Below are 20912 nucleotides of genomic sequence, written 5' to 3' on the forward strand. Positions count from 1 at the left end.
TTTATTGTCATTTTAAAAGTACTTTTAAGTAGGAATAACACAAAGAAATATATTTTTAACAATAAGTAAGTTTTTAGTAAGAAATGAAGAAAGTATTTCTCCTCATAAAATGGTTTGCCTAAATCTCCCTTTCACAACCACATCAATGTAAGCATTCATCTCTGTTTCCAACACAAAAACCGCACAGTAATACAGATAAAGTTGGATGTACTTTACACATATGAAATGTATACCGGTATTCTGACTTAAACCCCAAATAATTGTTACTAAATTAATATTGAAAATGAATATGGGCAAATATTAGGTGCTTTTAAAAGAAGTTTATTTCTTTAAATCAAGTCTTTCCCCAGCTATTCACATTTCTTAAGTTTTTTTTTTTTATAAGTGGACTAATTATTTTCTCCATCAGTTTTGATTGTACTTGCACAATTTTATCTGTGATTGAAAGAGAAATCCAATTGTTGTTGAAGGCAAAACTACCCTAAAGAGAAATATTTTCATAGGAGCGTACTATGAAGAAATTAAGTGCTTATTTCAAAGAAAGCCTCTGCTTTCTAAATTACATGTTTTATTACTTGTCCACCTACTGTCATTTGTTGTCTTTCCACTACATTGGTTTGTAAAGAAAACCATGTTTACCAAGTCCCTAAAAATAGAACAAGACTTTGTGCCCATGATCTCCATAAGAGGGCACCCTTACCTAACAGCTGAATTTTATACCAACTAAAACCCTTTCTAAAAGCTCTAGGAGGGGAGAAAACCCTATGGAAAGTTTATTGAGAGACAAAGCTCTTAAATTATCTTAATTGTCATTTTAGTGCTGGTAAGGCAAGCCTAACTTTAAGCATGCGTTAACTCTGTATTGATGTTTTCCTAAAACAACTCAGTTTGGTGAAATTTTCTTATAGCCTAAAAGTTAAAAAAATGTAATTAGGTCACCAGAATTACAAAGCTTTTTAGCACTGTCTAGTAAAGTAGGTTTATTTTACCAAGACAGACTTGCTAGGAGCAGCAATGGAGTCTAGCTAACACATGCTCAAGCAAGAACAACATTCCTTTCCGCCAGCTCCCCTTTATTTTCTCTCCTAGCTTACCTCAGTAAGGTCAGGTTTTCTAATTTTGTTGATAGGGAGCTGATACTGACAAGAGTGTGAGCTGCTATGTCTGGTTCAATTACTACTGTTATGTCTGTGATTATATCAGTGATAACATTTACATGGTGAAAAGTCTCTAAACAGTGGATAAAATAATTTCATATCTAAATTCAGATCTTTAAATTGCCATGAATATGTCTTTCCATTTGCTTGTGTGTCCAGAGGGAAGGAATTGCCATTTAAAAATGTCAGAAAGGTACATAGAATACACGTTCATCTATTGCAAAAAAACTTGCTCTTCTTAGAAACTCTAATACTTTCACTCACCTGCTCCCCTAAAACTGACAACAAAACAATTTCCATTTAAAAGAAATTTGCACTGGTTCTAGCTTTATCCGTTGACTTTTACATATTCTGGGTTTGTTACTGGGATACTTAAGACAGAGTTCAGGTACAGCAGATTGGACTGGTAGCAGGATACTTGTTCAAAAGCATTTTTAAGGTACTGCCTTTGACTGCATCTTAGCCAGGAGGAAGACTGCTGGTGTTTTTAAATGTTAAAGGAGCCTGGTTGAGTCTTGCTCCATATTTTTTCAAAGCAGACAATAGGTCTCATTTCATCCACTCAGAAACTGGAGGGTGGGGGGGAAGGCAAAGCAAGTTGCTCTCTGAAAACAGGAGTCTTAGCAATTTGCCAGACGTTGCAGTATAAAGTTGTGCCGGCAGCAGACAGAAAAGTCCAGTTCCCCGGGGCAGCATTCACATTCTTTCTGCAAGAAACTTCTTCCTCCTTCTGCAACACCTGGCATCATCCACTCTACATTGCCAGCTTCTGCAATACTTTTCACTACTTCAATATAACTTAGTTGTATAATCTATATTAAAATTTCATACATGAAGTCTTGGAAAAAAGTACCAGTGCTCTTATCTTTTTTTACTTGTTATTTTCTGTTGTTTTAAAAACTGAGGTAATGAAACAATAGCTGTTAATCATGCATTGAATCAGAAGACTGCCAATATCTAAACAGAGTAGCTGGGATCTACTTTGTGGTCACACACAACTACTTAATAGCTGCTTTTGAAAAGTATTGCTGAAGTTTTGCTTTAGGGGGTGAGCCATACAGACCGATGTGATGATCAGAGGAGTTCCAGAAAACCTTTGTCCTCCATTTCACAAATACCTCTACAGCCTTTCTATCAACTTACTGGAACTTAAATTACATGAGCACTCATCATCCCCAGATATTTCTACTTGCAATAATGGTTGAAAGACCACTATCCTACAGAAAACGTACTTTGCTTAGAAAAGATAGGACTATTGAATCTTTAACAAAGATGTTTATTGTCTAACTGTTAATCCACCATTAAATTGTGCTACATACAAAAAAAACCCAAACCAAATCCACCACCACCAAAACCACAGAAGTTCTCTTTTAAAAAACTGCTTTGCTGGATTCACTTCAATTTTTCATTTTACTCGTTCTGAGAACATCACTCATTTTCAAAAAGCAAAATAAGTCTGAAATATGGTTGTGTAATGCAGCAGTAAGAAGGTCATATCTAAGATGTTTAACAAGATGAAGAGGATTCTAAAATATGTCTTTCATGAGTCACTGACTAGATGTTTGTGCAGAGTCCTATAAAAGGAATGGCAACATAATCTGAATAGGGGCCAGTAAATTTCAGTCTGTGCAGTTATCAGAAAAAAATTACTGGTGACCATCGTATTTATGCAGAAGGGAAATAATCACCAGAACATCATTATCAGATGTTAAGCTATCTACACACCGGTTTTGTGCCCTTAGAAAGAGATGTGCCCGTCACTCCTAAGGAAATATTTTTAATAATAATTTTCATATACTGAATTGTTAGAGTATTTCATGGTGCCAGTGACACTCTTCTGCAGCTGCCCTTCTTGGGATGATTCAGGGGCCCAGAGAGGGTGTGACAGCCACATGCATTGCTGGCATTTCCATCAGTTTGCTCCCAGCCTTTTGGCAAGGGTTGTGCCTGCTGTGGCACGCACCGTGAGCCAGAGCTGCGCATCCCCCAGGAAAGACAGCAGATAGGCATGGCGCACTGCTGTGCCTTTCTTGTCACGCCTGCTACGTAGGTCTCCCTGGAAAGTATCAGATTTGCTGGGCAAACTCAACACAGCAACCTTGTTCAGACCAACGGGACCGGGCTTCTGCAGTGAGCACAGCTGTAAGGGACAGGCTGCAGCGTGCAATGTGCCCAGGACACCAGCAGAAGCTGAAGTACTCTGCCCAGAAAGGCTGAGCACTTAGTTTCCAGCAACAGATTTGTTTATAGGAAAAGCTTTTGGATTTTGTGTGTGTGTGTGGTTTTGTTCGTTTGTTTTTCTATTTTGCTTTGGTTCTGTTGTTTTGGTTTTTACCCTGTGGATCTTTAGTTTGACTAAGTACATGTTTTCCCACTCAGGTGTGGTCTTAGCAAGGGCAGTTTGAACAGACCTTCTGAACTGGTATTTCAGACTGTTCCAGGACAAATGTTTCTTCACGTGTTTGCAAATTCTGTTTCTTGCACTGTCTGGCTTTCTTTTGTGGTCAGCTTTCACTACATGTAACCAGGGACTAACTTTCCCTCTCCCCATATTTAATGTCTTTGAGATCAGACATCATTTGCTTTTATCATCTCCCGAGTACTGTAATGCAAATGGGCAGAATCCCTGAAAAAATGAGACGGGCACAAGTCTAGCACGAAGATATCATGAGTTGCTAACAGGAGAAGATTAGCTACAGCTCCCTTCTGACTAGTGCTGTTCCTTCCAGCCATCTTTTTCTTGCACTTTCCGCAGGTTATGATCTCAGGATTACTCCTTGAGCCTGAAGTCGTCCTCCTCTGGGGAAACCTACTCCTTGTTGGGACCTGTCCATGTCACATGTGCAGAAATGCACAAAGCAAGTAACTCCGATGCAGTGTTTTGGCTCAGTGCACTGGTAAAAATATCTCCTCTCTCATCTGTTTTTAGAGGCTGAAAACCATTATTTAGAAGAAGGCTAGCCTTTCAGAAAGAAGGGGTTTTTGCTAGTAACTGCAAGATGAAAGTCTTGAGGAAAATTAATGACACACTATTTCTTAGTAGTCATTCTCCAGTAGGAATTTTCTTTTCCGAAAGGGCTCTATAGTCTAGCTTTTCTTTCAGATGCTAAAACCAAAGAGAAAAAATGGAGCATTTGCACTATGAATATAGGACAATTAGATCTTCAAAGGGGATTGCTGTGTTGCTGAAGAGCATCCATCTTTTACCTGAGCATCCAGATTAATATCAAAGGGTTATGATTGCTGAGATACTGAGCTGAAACTAGCTCTTTGTTTTCTTATGCACAACAGTAATAAACTTCGATCTATTTTGTGGACTTCCGTCACACACGAATCAGAGTTCCCTTACTGTTACTAGATTATAAATTCCTCTGATCACTGAAAAGGTATTATTTTGGAGAGAGAGCTATGCACATTTATAAGAAGACAAAACTAAACAGTATCACTTACCATGTTTTCAATACGCTATGAAAATTTGATTATATCATGAAAGAAAGAACAAGTTGCAGTTCTTTGGCAGGAGGCAAATTGTATGGAGCAAGTTTGAGGGAACAAAGCAGGAGGAAGACTGGAAGGAAAAGAGTAATATAGAATAAATTTTTTGTAGGAAGATATGAGAAACCAAAAAATCCATGTAATTAGGAGCCTTTTTGAGAGCACACTTGAAGAAGAGTTCAGTATAGATCTGGTCAGACTTTCGAAATTTCATTCTGCTGGGCAAGTTTTCATTCTGAATCAAAGGGAAAATGCAAAAATTCTGAAGGTTCTGATGGGTAGGAAATTCAGACTGTCTCATTTCATTTCATCCTGGAAAAAATTAAATGCACAACCGAGCATGGCTGTGATCCCTGATCTGCAGAACATGGCATCTATAGGTACCAGCACATAACAAGAGTGCTAAGACACCTCCTGAAGACACCTCGTTGAAGAAGGCAGCCTAGCAACGGAGAACAAACGATTAGACAAGGCTAAGGATGCATGAGTCTTCACTCTAAGATCTTGGCGGCAGGAATCCTCCAAACACTAAAAGTTGTGGTTCAAGCTTCTATGCTGGAAAAGTTCTTGAGGTTTTGCAGTTAACAAGCGGTACATGCAGAATCTACTGAGCAGACGGAATGCAAATCTACTTACAGATTCGCCAAATAAGACCTGGAACAAGGAAACCCCACAATCTCTGCAGATAATAGCACAACTTAATTCACTCTCAGTTGCTCTGATAAACAGAATAATCAATTTTGTTACAATGGCCTCAGAAGACAGGACTAACCTGTTTCTTATGAGCCACAAGATTTAGCATCACATTTTGATGAGATTTCCTCTGCCCAGAAATTCAGGCTGCATATCATCCAGTGTCTGTTTAACCCAAATGGACCATCTGATGATGGATACTCTGAGTTAAATTGACTATGCAGCTGTCTGAACACTGAAGGACCTCACGTGACTGCTTAAGCCATTATTGCTAGAGGTACTGTGTTCTCAGTCAAACTCCCTCTAGAAAGGAAGTTGTGTCTTCCACGTGATTTTCATGAAACATAGATACTGAGACAGAGTTACAGGATAGGTACCTTTATAAATATGGTTTCTAGAAAAAATATTTTTGAATTACACATTTTAAGTCTCTTTTGGATAACATTTCCCCCAGGTTTTCCTGTTCTGTGCTGTGAATTTTTCATAAATTGGAAATTTAAGGAATGTGATCTACTTGGAAAGAAAAAAAAAGTAAGTTAAGCAACAACAACAACCCCACTAGATTTTACTCTGCTTATGATGTGACATTCTTCTAAAACAGTAACAGGCAAGGTGCTTTGACACTTTCATTCAGAAAGCAGAACTATTTTGAAGCAAAACCAGTCTTCATTGGAAAGCATTCATTTTGGTTAATATTTCTCACGAAAAAATTCAAAGTTAAAAAATGCTTAATTTGCTTAGAGCATAAATAACAGAATTCTGAAAAATGTCAGCACAAATTTCTCAGCAGATTTTGAACCTCACCCTGGAAATTCTAGATACCATTTCTGATCTTTACTTGTTGTTGTTTGGGATTTTTTGGTTGGTTGGTTGGTTTGTTTTAAATCAACTATTGACGTCAGATTGCACTACGTGGTGATTATGTTCAAATATCTTGTGGAGGAAGGCTGCTGAAGTAGCTTTTGCCCTCCTTCCTCCCACAAAAATTCTTGCAGTATGCCCTACATAGCAGTGCTGCTTCTGTCAGGTCACTTGACATGTACCGAAATAATCTGACACAGGAAGAGAAGGAAGAAACTTGATGACCAGTCTTCTCCTCTGAGGCCAGAACTAAACTCCCAGCCAGCTCAGAAAACAGCCCATGTATTAAGTTTAGCAATAGCATTAACAGCACATATTCTTGAAAAAACTCAGAACAAATGCTGGTTTTATTACCTTCATATTCCTCACAGGAACATAATGATACAGAATTCATTCCCCACTCTCTGATATAAATGATGACCCTTCATTAATCACTCAGTTTTACAAGTGTTTTTGCATATGAGTAAACTGCACAATGCTGTTTCTCTGGCAAAATTATAGTTTAAATAATAACGAAACAGCATTTTATAAAAGATATATTCTCTTGATTTGTTTTACTGTCATGAAATGGCTGACTACATAGAAAATATATGCACAGTTTGTCAAATTGCTTTCTTATTTCAAAAAATATAACTGTTATTCTTTCTGATTATTGTAATAACAAATACCTTTGCTTTTAATCAGCAGGGGTTATTTACGGTTTAGCCATAAGGACAATAAATGGGCACATAGAAATCAACTTTCTGGAGCAGCTTTGTAAATGTTCAGCATTTGAATAACACCTTTTTTAGATTAAATAGCTTGGAATAGAAATGAAAATCTCTGATATGGAATCTGGTTAAAAACTAGTATTCTTACCCACAAAATACATATCCTCATTTCCTATTTTATACAGACTTGAATTCACTAAAATACATTGCAATTGTAAGTAATTAATATTAAAGATAATGTTGACAATTCCAAGCTTGAAATTGACAAATTTCAAGATTTGTCTAATTTGAAATTGTCAAAATGTTTCTTATTGGTGGCATGGTCAAATGGATGGGATGAGAGATACACAAAGTACTTGGTATTCATTGTGTACTTGGTCATGCACCACAGCGTCAAATGAAATCATTGCACTTTGGGAACACTGAAATATTAAGATCTGCAATGAAAATTGAATACATTTATAAAACTTACAGTGCCAGTCTCATCATATTATGAGAAAAGAATAAATTAATACTGTGCCATTTCTTTCTCCCCTTACAATCTTTGTCACAATAATGAAGTGTAGTAGACTTTAATATACAGACTTGGTAGGATGCTAGTCAGTCCCAATTCAGTCTCAGAGGCTTTTATGAAAAATGAGGTAAGAAAAAACCCATCATAGGCTTTGGCTTGAATTAGCATTTTGACACCTCATATACTATGTTGGAATATGGTAGTACCTTGTCACAATAATAGTTCTGAGAATTTCAGATATCGCAGACAACACTAATTTGGTTCTTGCATTCTATATAGGTGATAAGAATGGCATTTGGGGGGGGGGAGGGGGCAGCAAAGGAAAAAAGAACCTGTTTACATATGTCAAACCTTTCAGCCTTGCAATCTGCTTTCCCATAATGAGCCAAAGCAGACCAAGAGAAACTGCTTTGAAATGAGGTAAATAGTACAGCAGAAGTCTTAGCAGCTTTTCAGAAACACACAAAATAGCCGTAATTTGGTACATAAAACTAATGCTGCACTACTGACTCCCACCTGCAGAGCAGACAGATGGCAGCATACAGCCACACATTTGTGAAAAGTAGAATTTCAACACTGATGTTCTGAACCAGGATTCCGGGGGCTCATAGAAATTCTGTAGGAGCTTGTCAGGGTGTCTCACCATGGCTTCATGGCCTATGTACAAGTAAAAAACAAACCAAGCAACCAACCAAAAAAAGCCAAACCCTGTTCACTTTCTTTACTGGTATCTTTTGAGAATAAGAAATACATCACTTGAAGAAATACATCCCCACTTACTGGAAGATTCCTCACTTCACGGCCTGCCTAAGAAGAAAGTTCATGCCAGTATGACTAGTCAGGAAGGATCTCTACGGCAAGGATTTCCCAGGAGAAGCTGTAAGGTGTGGAAGGGGTAAGGAAGGGGCTAGAGTTCTCAAAATCTACAGACTGAAGTGGAAATAATTATCCTGCATTGTCAAAAAGACCATAATCTGACTGCAGAAGTAGGAGGAGCACTACTGGGTTCTCCTCTTGCTGTTACTACCAGTGTCCTGCCACATAAAATCCAGGCACAAAGGTGGAGGAAAAGGATAAGATTCAATTGTTTGTGCAAGTGTTGTTTATTTTCCTTAGAAAGTTTCCTTCATATGCCCAGATTACCTTGGTTCAAAATGACTGAGTTTCACAGACCCAAGGGTGTTATTTCTATTTAGTATAGGAAAGCATCCCGTAAACTGCAGATCAGTGAATGTATATGCATTTGTTCCTACAAGATAATAAGTTATCAACGACTTTTCATATTGTTGTTCCCTTTTTTGTCACCATCTAACCCAGCACTCAGTCTCTGCTCCAGGACAGTCTGGGAATAGCTGGAAAAATGAACTCTATCGCCCTTTTTCAAGGGAGTCCTTGTCTTCAGGAGGACAAGTAGCAAGGGGACATTGCTCACCTTTGCTACATCTTAAAAGAGCACAAAGTAGATCAGATACTTTCTCTTCATAGCCATCAACAACAAATATTTAAAAGCATCACTTCCCTTCTCCTGCAGTTGTTAGCAAGTTTATTGGGGCCTCCAGCAACATAAGACATAGAGTATTAACCTCCATATTAGAGTATAATGATGCAAGGAACTTGTACTGCATAAATGCTGTATCGCCCATAGAACAAAGTAAAAAAAATTAAGCTGCATATTATTGATAACGCGTAGCATTATTAAAACAAAAACTTAAAAAATAAAAGCTTTTAAACCTTCAACCTTCAAAGAAAAAAAAAAAAAATCTGAAAAAAAGACAGTCACAGGCTTCCCCAAAAGCATCCTTCTCAAAGAGTAGCCCTTGCCCTACTGGGGAAGAGGTGGGGCCATGGGGAAAGGAATTCTCAAACCCACATTTCCCAAGCCTTGGACACACAGATTCACAGGTTAGACAGAAGTCAGTGCTTGTGGAGCCAGCAAGCAAGCCAATAAGGAAAGATTCCTGTGGTCACCAGCAAATGAAAATGAAAAGTTTTGAAAGGCACCAAGAACAAAGTTTCCACAAAGAAGGGGGTTGCTAGATTTTTTGCTTTTCTGCCCCCCTCTTGGTGATTTTTTAAACCCACTGACTAACCTCAGCCAGATTTGATAAAAGTAAGCTTGTTGGCTATTAAGAGTCTAAAATTTTCAGGCAACTAACAGGTATGCAGAAAGGACAGATGTTATTAGTGCCTTCAGTGAAAGACTGGAGTACGGGCACAAGAGCTATTAGAATCCAGAGCATCCAGATGGGACAGAACTGCTACAAATATTTAGTTAAATTTTGCATATCATTCCAAGGCAAAAATAATCTAGAAAGCCTTAATAAGTTAAGCTACATAATTTCCAGTATTCGAAAAAACTACTGGAAATGTCCTTTTGATGTTTTACAGCTTTTTCATATACTGAACATGGTTTACATGGCAATAGGTTTGTAGGTATACACATAAAATAAATAATTTTTCAGAAAATTCAGATTTGCATACATGGAGTGCAAGATGAGACAGACAGCCTGACATTCCTCTTCTGTGAAGAATCTTCACAAAACAGAAGACAAGTAGAAAGACAATTTCCTGGTCCATCTTCCAGCAGTTCTTGTTTTAGCCCAGTGACCTGGCTGTCTCTTTAGGCACTTCAGTCATGACTACAAATATATTCTGACTTATTTGATATGGAAGAAAATAGAAGAAAAACTCTATATGACCTGTTGCTACAGCTGTGTAACAATTAAGAGGAAGAAAATTGGGTTTCAAATCCACAGACTACAGTGGTTTACAGTTACTGTGCTGCTTATGAGATTGTTTTTTGGAATAGACCTATTCCATGGTTTTGGATATTAGGATTAAATTATGTTTTATTGCTTTGGGAATCTTCATCCTTAGATGTTGTGCAACTGTTTTGCAACTGCATAAGGTCTGAAATGAGTCCTGAGCTAATTAATCATCATGGCATCATTTAAACTATCCAGATGAATTTAATGCTAACTAAAGGCTTCACCAATCTGTTTGCCACAATGCAGGCGAAACACAGGTAACAATGTCAGCAGCTGCATTTCTGTATCTCATTAGCTGATGAGTTGGTTATATTTTTAAGGTCATTTTTTTTTTAGTTCATGATTTACATTATAGGAATCAAAAGACATTTCATCAAGTACTTTGCTTCCAAATTCTGCTATTCAAGTTGCCTTTCCTCAGGGTTTTCAAAGGTAACTGCTGTTACTTTCTAGTCCCACAGACACTTAACACACCGGGTTTGCTATTCAAAGCTCTTCCGGCTGAGCGTGGGGTTCTGAAAGATGTTCATAAATGGCAGTGCAGTGTTTCTCAGGCTGCCCTCTCCTGCTGACAGGAGCATGCTTGGAAGAAATCAGTCTCTGTGGCTACCCTGATTTCCAAATTGGACATGGATGGCCAGTTCTATTCAAATACACCTCTGAAATCAATGTGACTCCTCTTTCCTCATCTTTTAAATAGACAAACTCTGAACTGCAGGATGGGCGATTCAGATTCACAGTGAAATGGGTTTAGATGGTAGGAAGAATTCAGCTGAGGCTCCTCCAGTATTACTTCAAATGCATAGACTTTTGCCTCTTAGCAGCATATATTCCAAACCTGTCACATAGATTGATGTCATCTATGTCCATTTCTACAGTAGTAGTAATTGCATCTTTGTGACTTTTTGCCTTTTATTAATCTCATGACTTCAGGGAGATAAAGCAGGCAAGGTAGAGAGGGCAGGAAAGCTGCCTGTGTCTCCAGAATTGCAGAGGAGATGGCATGGACATACACAGAGGTGAAATAATGTGACAGAACAGAAAGAAATACAAAGCTATTAGAGCACTGGTTGAATTAGTCATTAAAAGTATTCATAGTCTGTCCTATTTCCATCAGCATATCTGTACAAATGAAGGCTAGAAAGAGAGTCAGATTTTCTACACGAAAGCTTAAACATTCACTTCCCAAATACCATTTTTTTCAGGCCAGCTGCACCAACATAGTGAGGGGAGGGACTTGGTTTTCTTTTGCAGTAAATGGAATATGGAATTGGTCAAGGTGACACTTTGGATAGAGCTAGAATTCTTTAGCATACATCTGATGAAGTGCACAGTATAAGAAAACAATTTCAATGTCACTTCTCAGCCGGCTGCTAAATTATTTCTGCCAATCAGACTAATGAATGCACTGGGTTACATTTGTAGTCCTTATTTATATAGTTAGATTTAGAATCCCCCTCATAATCCTCCTTTAAATTAATCCCCATTTATGTCCTCATTTTAATTGCATATCTCGCAGATGCCTCTTTTGTATTTAAGAGACAATCCAAAAATGAACCACCAAGGAAGCAACAACACAGAAAGAACATTTCACAAGAGACTATTTTGAAACATAACAGTGAAAAAAATACAAGTGCCATTTATTTCATGGTGTAGCTATCATGCTGATTCTTGCATGAATTCAAGCAGCCTCTATATTCTGTGTTACATGAACTACCTTAATTCTCTTATGAAGGCAATGCCATGGTTCAGAATGATAACACTGCAATACTTTTGCTTAACTTCTTATGGTCATCCATAAAAATGTTTAAGTAATAAAGTATATTTTAAAGTAATTGTGCCGATGTGCCAGAGGAGGATAACATTACCTAAGAACTGTACCAAATCCCTGAAGCTGGCTCTGCATGTAAGCCAACAGACTTTTGAATCTCACGCGCCTTTTCCTTGAGTTTGATTGAGCACGGTGCAGCGCAGGATGCACGAGCTGTCTGAGCAGCGTGCCCGAGGGGGAGCTGAACTGGACTGGAGCAGAAGCACATCCCGGAGGGACTGGGTCACCTGCACAAAAAATAAAATGGTGTTTTCTGCCTGATTTTTATCCCTGCAGCCACCACCATGATAATAAGCATTTTTTAAAAGGAGTAACATTATGTATGTTGCCTCTCTCCAAAATTTACATATATGGAAAAGAACTTTTGTCCCATAGGTTACTTTCGGTACTTTGATATAGCTTATTTGCTTCTTACGATTCCTACTTGATAGTATTTCATTATCTGTGTGGGCACACAAACACTGCTGCCACCTTTTGAAATTCTCTTAACTGTAGGCATCTTCTTCTATGGGTTCATCGCCAAAGCATTTTGTATTTGAGACAGCAGTATGAGTCTTACATCTATTTTACAAATGAAGGCATCATGGTATAATATCAGTGCAACCATTTTGTTTGTAGCAGAAACACTAGTATGTGAACTACAGGAAAAAAAAGATATTTAAAATGAAAATAAAGGACTTAATTATTTGGAAAGTGACAGCACATATCACTGCCCTAAGAAAGTGGGGTAGAATGAAGAAGACTGCTTTCTGTCCTTCAGTGTTGAGAATTATACATAATATTGTTTTTAAATGGTAGAATCACTCCGCAAGTTTCGTTCTTCTGGCTGTGTCAGCTTCTTCAGCCTGCAGGCTGTGTGTACAATGGGTTTCAGTGTAGAGGCTGCGCAAGGAAGACTGTAGATGAATCTGAAGACAAACTAACAGCCAACCGGGTGGAGAAGAACTTCCTTTTAAATTCCCAGAATAATTACCCCATGGCAGTTTAAGGGAAGAAATATTTTCTCCAGGGTATAACTTTTTAGCCTGCGAAGTATAACCATATTTGAGACTTTCTCCTACTTTATGTTTGAAACCAAATAATACTACATAAGCCATCCTAATCTTTCAAAATTCAGCCTGTCATCCTGTGTAATTATATCATTCTGATATTCATACCATCTAAGAATCTGTTTAATAGTAAAAGCAATTCTAGATTACTCATTTGAAAAACAGGATATTAAAAATTCAGTTAGAAAAACTAGTGAGATACAAACTCTCTTAATTTTCCATGGATTAGTTTTTTTTAAATGATTATTCCCCTAGCTTTACAGTTTGTTAGTTACACAAATATTATAATTACTGTCAGGGTCCAATAAAGCATTTTAAAGTACTTTATTGAAAATGAAAATCATCTAGTTTGTACCTTAAAAAATTGCAAAGGAAGACAAAGAATGAACTCAATGACTCAGAAGTTATTTAATACTCACTTGTGATATTTTGGCTATCAGCAGGAAAGGCTTCCAAATTACTAAGGGCATTTCTTTTGCAAAAGTGCACACTTCAGATTTAAAAAATTCAACATATTTGGGAACAGTGATAATTTAAAATAACCTTTCTGTTTCAAATCATCCATATTAATTTCATATCTACTGTTGCATGTGTCTTAACCTTGAAGTAATGGATGTTGATAGAAGAGCTGTAGGACATCTGAAGAAAACATAAAGGCATCAGGGGAATGTTTTTAGGCTCAGGCTTAGGCTGTGTTTCATAACTATATTTCTCTAAAAAAGAAAAACAAGTACTTCTTGCTGCAATCAGCATATATTTTCCTTCTTGAATAAGATGCCCCATTTGAATTTCATTTTTGTGTGAGTACTCTCACCAACACCCTCCCTTGGGTACAGAGAAAACAATAACTTTTCATATCAGAATTTAATGTACAGCTTTGTACTTGTGTAACTCTACACGGTTATGATTAATGACCTACCTATTGCATTTTTATAAGGGTTGGAACTTCAATGTATCAGGTAAAATATTGGTCTCATTGAAGTTAATAACAAAATTTTCAATGACTTAAGAAGTTTCAGAATTTCATATACACTGTCCCTTTGATTTCACATTGTGCTTGATTAATTCATTTGTTTGAGTATTCAGGAGGTGATATGAGAGATGAAAAAAATACATATTTTTATCTAGTCATATTATTTTGCATTACTTTAGATACATACACAAATAAATGTATATACAAGTTTTAGTAATTATGTATTAATATATTTAAATATAAAAATGCATTATAAATATCTGATTGTGCCATGACTTGAAGATCAGAAGTTTAATGTTTTTTCTAAGCCTGAAAATTATTTAAACACTACTAGAGATCACAGATCAAAAATAATTTTCAGTTCTTAAATAAATAATGGTTCAATCACTTTCCCACATCCAGTAAATATGGAAGCCTGACACTAAGTAAATCTAATACTAAATAATACTAAATAGGGGAAGAGATACAATACTAAAAGGGTAAGGCTTTTCAGCATATTCTTCCCTTTGGCACATTGTGGGGTGTCAGTGCTGCATGGCCAGAAGCAGGGCAGGGTGGGCAGAGCTGCTTTCCCTGGCAGTTGTATTCCCCTCTTGCATGTTGTTTGCTCTCCACAACAACATGGGTACCCAATACACAAATTATAAAAATAAATACCAACCCCAACTTGATTCAACATTCCTACCTGATATTCTATAGCCACTGAAGTTGTCTTCAGATGTTTCTATGCTATTGGATCCTTTTACTCGTATTTGCCTCCATCAACTTTACTGGGTTTCAGAGTGATCCACTTAATGTGTCAGTGTCTCCTACTAACTGAAATGCTTAATTACGAAAAAGATTGCTAAACATGGGCAAAGAAAAACAAACAAACCAACCAAACAAAAACCACTAAGTCACCAAAAGACAGGATTTGTGCTTTAAATGAGATCTGTGACTTCATTTTCTTGCATGTAAAACTGGCATTTACATGCACACTTATTAAAATGACACTTTGCGAGACCCAGTATCTCAATATCTTTGGGAGAAGGGGGTACAGAATTATAAGATAATATTAATACAACTATATAAGGTATTTCACTAGTAATAATGTCCAAACTGTAAAGCTGTAGTAGGTTGTGTTTTAACCATCTAAGGAAAAATTAAACACAAGCAATTAGATAAAACTTTGATTCCATAGAGAAGAGACTGATCCCAGATTATACTATACTGTAAAACAAGTGCTCAGTAGGATCAGAGCCTGATAAACGCCTGCTGTGTGACTGCACTGAACCTCAGCAGCAGTACCAAACGCATCTAGTCCTGCCCCTAGCACATCAGTGACGCACGGTTCAGTGCTGCCATCAAAAGAGAGGTACCAGAGCTGCCAAAAAGATTTTTACCTGGACAGCCTGATTGTATCAGGATTTGAATACCTGTTCTTCCCAAGGAAATGCAGGATTTGTCACGAGAGGACTAAATCAAATGATAGGCAGAAATGTGTATATGTACCCGTGGAGCTGACCTAGAATAGCAAGACATATAAACAATAATTTGTAACTCTAACTATCACATAGAGTAGATTAGCAGCTGAAATCGTAAAAAGGCTCACTAGAACCCTGGCGGCAGTCTTAGAGAAGACATCCAAGGATGTTTGCAGAATCCCATTTTATGCTTTTACTTGCAAGAAGTATGAACATATGAACACAGAGATGAAAAGCTGACATGGTTCCTCTCCCCTCCAACCTGACGAGGGCTAATGGAATTCTGGCTATCAATAAAACAAAAGGGTGATTGAATTTTAACACTCTTCATGTCAGAGTGAATAATCAAACAGAAAAGCGTAATCTTTGTCCATGCTCCAAGAGAAACTGCCCCTGCATCTTACGTTAAATTAATATTTGATGTCATTCCATTTAAAAATTGGTGATATACACTCTCATTTGGTAATAATAATTTCATTTCAATTTGATTAGATGTGCTTCAGCTTGTTGTCATATTCATTAACTACATTCACTGCAACAGCAGTGTAACACTAATCTGTTTGTTGGGATTAATTTTCCACAGTCAAACAACCTGGGAAGAAGTTAAGTGTTCTTTCTGGGTTTCAAACATATGTAATTTGAGGAAATCTAGTTTTGAATCAAAAGTGTGAATTTGACATTACCCACCCTGCCATTAACATAGATATTAAAAAAAAAAAATGAAGTTCCAACAAAGTGTCAGGCTGACGGTACTTACCATTACTTATCATCATTCACAAATTGATTTTCTGGCCTTACATATCTTTAAGAACCAGTTGGGCTTTTTAAATACCATCATTTTTCATAAGATGATGAATAACAGAGATTTAGAGCCTCCCAGCAAACATTCATGCCATGATTCGGTTCTCAAAAGAACACATTTACAATATTAACTCCTTAATGTTGTTTTTCTGCTGTACTTGTGAAGATCAGAGGCTCCCAGGAGCATTCTTTTCCTGCATTTCTGCATTCACATGAAGATTCTCACCCTTCAGCACTTCTTTTGCAACTGAAGCTAATAGGACTTTCCTTTGTAAGTACACAGGGAATACGTATCTGCAAATTCTGTGAGTGTTGGTTTGGGTTTCTGTTTTTTGTCAAAATAGGAGTTAAACTGATTGTAAGATAACCTTCTGTCATCCTTTTGAGATCTTCTGCTTCAATTTGTCTTGATTCAGCATGCAGACGGACATTAAAATGGAGTTAACTATTATAGGTGGCCTCAGAGCCATCTACAAAACCAGACTTGGATCCAAGGCTACTCAAGATTCAGTACTGCGTATACAGGCTTGAAATACTGCATGCTTGGGTGAAGGAGCACCTAAAGAACAAGCTCCTATATCTCAATATCTTATGATCTTAAATGCTTAGGTCAAAAACCTGTTAGGAAAACAGTACCTTCCCAGTCTGAATGAGCCATGACCTTACCAGAGGAGGGTGACCCTGAAGGACTCTCCAAACAAGAGTCACCATTTAAATGTTGATTACCTTGAACACAGGTATTTTTCTGTGTTGAACTGAGAAAAAATAGCACAGAAAATATAAACAATGGATGTATGGATAACAAGACGTAATGTTTACTAAAAAAAGCTAAACATCAAAACCATACCTGTGAATTTTCACTTAAACAGGAATTATTCCTGAATCTGCAAAAAGGACTTTAAGTTTTGTGAAAATTATTTTAAGAACCAAATGCTGACAAGAAAGTTTAATTTTGGAAAAATAAGCCAAAACAGAAAACAGTGACAAGTTGTCCAATGATAATTTATAGTTTAATTACAAACTGACTTTACCGAACTGTGATGTGGCTTTTTCAGAGAAGAGCAGCATAGGGCTCTTATTACTTTTGTTACAAAGCAGCAGCTCCACAAACTCTTTTTACAGGCATGTGCACTTACTCAAGCAGCCACCGCCAGAAGGTGTCCTCTTTCAGTAACTGTTCTCTAACAGAGCCAAGGAATAGTGCAACCCTTTCAAATGGATTTTTTCCATTAAATTACAATCTCAATCTCTGAATTTAAGTGACTCTTTCTCCTCTACTGTACTCATTTAATTCTACTATGCAGGTGTTTGAAAGTGATTTGGAAAAATACTTAGATGTCTGAACATCTGGAAATAAAGTTTATACAATGCCATATTACCATTTTATGGTAATGTAAAAGCTTATTTCCAGATTTAAAAATGTACAGCTATAGATATGTAGATTCTGTGGAGTTTACGATTTTTAAAAAAGTCAAACACCTTGTTAATAAAAGGCTCACCAGAAGTTCAGATTTGCCATACTATTTTTTTTCAGATAGCCATCACTGTATCAGTGATACTTTGCCTGTATTAGAAGGTTTTCTACACAGCCAGGAAGGCCAGAAGTCTTTCACACCTCTGTTTCAGTATTTGTCTAAGTTCCAGCTGTTTAACCTGTGATGGGTCTGAGGTCTCACTGTGTGCTCTGACACTCCTTTGAGCAGTTCAGGCCCTGTTCTTTACCCTGACCTCTAGGGATCTCACAAAGTAAGCATTCCTTGGGATTTAAAAGTAAATCCTGCCTAATGAATTCAATCATTACACAGAATGGATTGAGCATGCTAGGAAGGTTCTTTACAAACCAACATTCAGTGCAAATTGAAAAGGGATGAGAGGAAAAGAGAAGTAATGGGAAAATCTGTAGGGCTTTTAGTGAGGGCAAACATGAATTCAATTGAATTGTTATTCTAGCCATAATCTGTTCCCAGTGCTATCTAAGAGGAGAGAGTGGGAAAGGAGGAACCAAATGTCTCTAAGAAAGAAAATAAATAAATTGTACACATATAGACAGACAGACATATATATATATATATATCTCCATGTGCATCATGGCTACTAACAGAAAAAGTAACTTTCTATACAGGCCTTGCTATTTAGATTAAAACTACTCTTCTGCTTTACTCTGCAAAAGATTCGCAGTGGAGACAGTAAAAGAAAAAATACCGTTATTTTTTCCTGTCCCATCCATTTTAAGCCCATTAGCCAACAGGACAGAAAGACCACTAAAAGAACATGTGAACTTGTCATTGTTCTTTGATATTTAAAATAAATATATCCCGAATCAAGCTTCTCATATATGATTTTAGCTACATAAATGCCACAGGGAGTGAGGGCAAGAGTAAACACACAAATAACCTGTTTCCTAGCTTCTGGTGGGCCCAGTGACTTACAGAATTATCTCTCAAGTTACAGAAAATTAAGCTTTGAATCGTAATATTTCCTTCACGGTCATTAACAGGTGTTTGGATTTTGAGTTTCAACTGTAAGCTGTTTAATGTAGGAAAAAAGTATTTCAATTTTTCCGCTATCAAGAGACAATATTCTTAGGCCTCCTGTGTATTGAGTTTTCTGGGGTGCAAAATGGAGATTAGCACCTACTGTTGTAAAGGGACCTTGGGATGCTAAGTGGCAAAACAGCAAACCTGGGGCTTTACAGTCACAAAGCCCGTAGTGTAATACAGTCACTTTGACACCATAGTTATTGTTATTACAAAAGTCAGAACCATCCTGCATGTCTAGACCAGTCTTCTACCTAGACTTAGAAAATTACATTTAGTTGCACAAAGGTTCTGAACGGCAGCCACACAATTTATTAGAGAATGGAAAGAGGTATCTAAAACCAGCAGCTGATCCATTGCAGTCATTTGTCCAGATGTAGACAGGATACAGAGCCTGCTCCTTAGAAACAAGGGCTGTGTCCCATGAAGTCAGATATGGGTCTGTGCTGCTGTGCTTCGCTTTGCAAGTTTGCTCTCTGCAGCCCACATCAAGTAGTGCCTCATTCTGTTGGTTTGCAGGTAACAGGATAAAGTATTAACATGTGGAAAAGTCAAACCTTCAAGAAAAACTGAAGCACATTGAAGGCTCTTGTTTCATGTCACTTTCTCAGTTACTCTGTATCTTACAAAACAGTGTCACTTTGTCAGATATTTTGTGTTGCTTCTTATGTCTTTATCTTGAAATTTTCAAAGACATTTGAACAGTAACACACAATGATCAGATAGACATCTGTCAAGCCCAGACATACCAGAAGCAATGATTTCCTGTGGCTGGTTTGGGACAGGGCGATTGATCAGATATTCTCTTTTGCTGTGACCTCCTGTAGAAGTCACAAGCAGAGTGTTCACAGACTACATCTGCTTATTTATTCTCAGACAAATTTGGATCTCTTAAAATTCACAACAGTCCTATATGCATAAGAGAGAAAGCTACCAGCGTAATGCAGATCCTGGGAAGAACAACAGCTATCTTTTTTTTTTCTAGTAACAATATCACAAATATATTGCAAAATTAATTCCAACACTTGAACCAATATTGTATCATTAAGTAGAAAGTGTAGGATTTTAATTTCTTCCTCATTGTAAAAGATTTTAAAATCTGATCTAACATAACTCATTGTGTGTCTTTAATTTTTTACAGTCTTGTTCTCCTTGGTGGTATTGTTGCAGACATAAAAGATAAAGTATGTTTGCATAATATTGGGGTTTTGTTTTTCATTTTTTGCAGACAAAGTGGAAACAAATGCTTTAATTCTAAAACAATAACTACTAAAGATATGACTCACTGAATCCTGAAGCTCTTAAGAACTTCAAAATTAGCTCACATACTACTTCGGACATTAGAGATTACAGGAGTCAGATATTATTCGTCATTTACCTTAGTGGTAATATGGCAGGTGTGTAATATTTGCTAATACTGAAAGAATGTGTCTCCAGGCTACTTCTCTCAGTGAGGCTGTCATTCAGCCATTCCTCTGGGCATACCTCTGATTTTAGACATGGATCCATTGAACCCAACTCTTGCTTGAAGACAGCAATGTAATTTAGGACCTTGTTGGATCTGAACCCAAAAGAGGTTCATTTCAATCTACAATGGCAGACACTAGAGAGACTCTAGTTTCAACCACTTACAAATAAGAATTTTGTCATATTTACATCCTTTCTATACTTGTACCTAGAGATAATGATCAAGACACAGATCCCAGCATACTGGGGCCCAAAACATTAGCCGACTTCCCACAGTCATGCTTCAAATTAGTGGCAGAAACAGGAAAAAAAACTTGTTTCTCAATTAATATCTGTGAAATATACCATCCCTTTTTCTGTTTTCCTTTCCTCCCCTTCTGTTTCTGTTCTCTCCTGTCACTCCCTCCCACCCATTTCTCCTGCAAAAAGATTAAATGAAAAATGTACAGAAAGGTCACAGTTTTGTTACTGATACTTAGAAGAGGTTTACAGTTAAGTACTGACAAGTACAGTCAGGAGTCATCTGGCTATATTCTCTTCCCTAAAAAGTTAAAAGATGAAGCATCCACCAACAAATACATGCTGTGGCCTCA

The 20912-nt window shown here is 37.2% G+C and overlaps 2 long non-coding RNA genes across 6 annotated transcripts in view; one reads left to right on the plus strand and one right to left on the minus strand.

The window, feature by feature from the left end:
* The window catches only part of LOC110360746 (uncharacterized), a 138224-nt gene that overhangs the window by 101808 nt on the left and 15504 nt on the right, over nt 1-20912 (plus strand). For 3 of the 5 annotated variants that reach the window (XR_010473843.1, XR_010473839.1, XR_010473842.1), the window contains one exon: nt 3913-4041. The exons of the other annotated variants lie outside the window; for them this stretch is intronic. This is a non-coding gene — a long non-coding RNA (uncharacterized LOC110360746). Of the gene's footprint in view, nt 1-3912; nt 4042-20912 lie in introns of those variants that run through there. 5 annotated transcript variants of the gene reach the window in all.
* On the minus strand, nt 2418-19903 carry LOC135579911 (uncharacterized). The gene is made up of 2 exons (XR_010473845.1): nt 14737-19903; nt 2418-13717 (listed from the first exon to the last, which is right to left on the minus strand). It is a non-coding gene; the product is annotated as an uncharacterized LOC135579911 (long non-coding RNA).

This window comes from Columba livia, chromosome 7 (assembly GCF_036013475.1).
Source record: "Columba livia isolate bColLiv1 breed racing homer chromosome 7, bColLiv1.pat.W.v2, whole genome shotgun sequence".
NCBI classification, from domain to species: Eukaryota; Metazoa; Chordata; class Aves; order Columbiformes; family Columbidae; genus Columba; species Columba livia.